This window comes from Pempheris klunzingeri, unplaced genomic scaffold (assembly GCF_042242105.1).
Source record: "Pempheris klunzingeri isolate RE-2024b unplaced genomic scaffold, fPemKlu1.hap1 Scaffold_81, whole genome shotgun sequence".
Taxonomy (NCBI): Eukaryota; Metazoa; Chordata; class Actinopteri; order Acropomatiformes; family Pempheridae; genus Pempheris; species Pempheris klunzingeri.
In genome coordinates this window covers 45001-47500 of record NW_027254985.1, presented here as the reverse complement: position 1 = coordinate 47500, position 2500 = coordinate 45001, and positions in this window count along the sequence as shown.

Here is a 2500-nt window from a genome sequence, read left to right as displayed (position 1 = left end):
CTCCGTGACCTCCGGCCTCCACCCTGAGACGCACACCAACACATCTCCCCCAGGCCCCGTGACCTCCGGCCTTGACCCTGAGACGCACACCAACACATCTCCCAGGCCCCGTGACCTCCGGCCTGGACCCTGAGACGCACACCAACACATCCCCCAGGCCCCGACACACACCAACACCTCTCCCAGGCCCCGTGACCTCCAACCTGGCCCCTGAGACGCACACCAACACCTCCCCCAGGCCCCGTGACCTCCGGCCTTGACCCAGAGACGCACACCAACACATCTCCCCCAGGCCCCGTGACCTCCGGCCTTGACCCTGAGACGCACACCAACACATCTCCCAGGCCCCGACACACACCAACACCTCTCCGTGACCTCCAGCCTTGACCCAGAGACGCACACCAACACATCTCCCAGGCCCCGACACACACCAACACCTCTCCGTGACCTCCAGCCTTGACCCAGAGACGCACACCAACACATCTCCCAGGCCCCGTGACCTCCGGCCTGCACCCTGAGACGCACACCAACACCTCCCCCAGGCCCAGACACACACCAACACCTCTCCGTGACCTCCAACCTGGCCCCTGAGACGCACACAAACACCTCCCCCAGGCCCCGTGACCTCCGGCCTCCACCCTGAGACACACACCAACACCTCCCCCAGGCCCAGCAGACACACACCAACACCTCTCCCAGGCCCCGTGACCTCCGGCCTTGACCCAGAGACGCACACCAACACATCTCCCAGGCCCCGTGACCTCCGGCCTTGACCCTGAGACGCACACCAACACATCTCCCAGGCCCCGACACACACCACCACCTCTCCGTGACCTCCAGCCTGGACCCTGAGACGCACACCAACACATCCCCCAGGCCCAGACACACACCAACACCTCTCCGTGACCTCCAACCTGGCCCCTGAGACGCACACCAACACATCCCCCAGGCCCCGTGACCTCCGGCCTCCACCCTGAGACGCACACCAACACATCCCCCAGGCCCCGACACACACCAACACCTCTCCCAGGCCCCGTGACCTCCAACCTGGCCCCTGAGACGCACACCAACACCTCCCCCAGGCCCCGTGACCTCCGGCCTCCACCCTGAGACGCACACCAACACATCTCCCAGGCCCCGACACACACCAACACCTCTCCGTGACCTCCAGCCTGGACCCTGAGACGCACACCAACACATCCCCCAGGCCCCGTGACCTCCGGCCTTGACCCTGAGACGCACACCAACACATCTCCCAGGCCCCGACACACACCAACACCTCTCCGTGACCTCCAGCCTGGACCCTGAGACGCACACCAACACATCCCCCAGGCCCCGTGACCTCCGGCCTTGACCCTGAGACGCACACCAACACATCTCCCAGGCCCCGTGACCTCCGGCCTGGACCCTGAGACGCACACCAACACCTCCCCTAGGCCCCGACACACACCAACACCTCTCCCAGGCCCCGTGACCTCCAACCTGGCCCCTGAGACGCACACCAACACCTCCCCCAGGCCCCGTGACCTCCGGCCTCCACCCTGAGACGCACACCAACACATCTCCCAGGCCCCGACACACACCAACACCTCTCCGTGACCTCCAGCCTGGACCCTGAGACGCACACCAACACATCCCCCAGGCCCCGTGACCTCCGGCCTTGACCCTGAGACGCACACCAACACATCCCCCAGGCCCCGTGACCTCCGGCCTTGACCCTGAGACGCACACCAACACATCTCCCAGGCCCCGTGACCTCCGGCCTGGACCCTGAGACGCACACCAACACCTCCCCCAGGCCCAGCAGACACACACCAACACCTCCCCCAGGCCCCGTGACCTCCGGCCTGGACCCTGAGACGCACACCAACACCTCCCCCAGGCCCCGTGACCTCCGGCCTGGACCCTGAGACGCACACCAACACCTCCCCCAGGCCCCGTGACCTCCGGCCTCCACCCTCAGTGAACTTTGTAAAGCACTATGAGACACTCTGTTGTGATATTGGGCTATACAAATAAAATTGAATTGAATTGAATTGAATTGAATTGAGACACACACCAACACCTCCCCCAGGCCCAGACGCACACCAACACCTCCCCCAGGCCCCGTGACCTCCAACCTGGCCCCTGAGACGCACACCAACACCTCCCCCAGGCCCCGACACACACCAACACCTCCCCCAGGCCCCGTGACCTCCGGCCTGGACCCTGAGACGCACACCAACACCTCCCCCAGGCCCAGCAGACACACACCAACACCTCCCCCAGGCCCCGTGACCTCCGGCCTGGACCCTGAGACGCACACCAACACCTCCCCCAGGCCCAGCAGACACACACCAACACCTCTCCCAGGCCCCGTGACCTCCGGCCTGGCCCCGGAGACGCACACCAACACCTCCCCCAGGCCCCGTGACCTCCGGCCTCCACCCTGAGACGCACACCAACACCTCCTCCAGGCCCCCGTGACCTCCAGCCAGGCCCACTTAACCCCAAGCCTGAC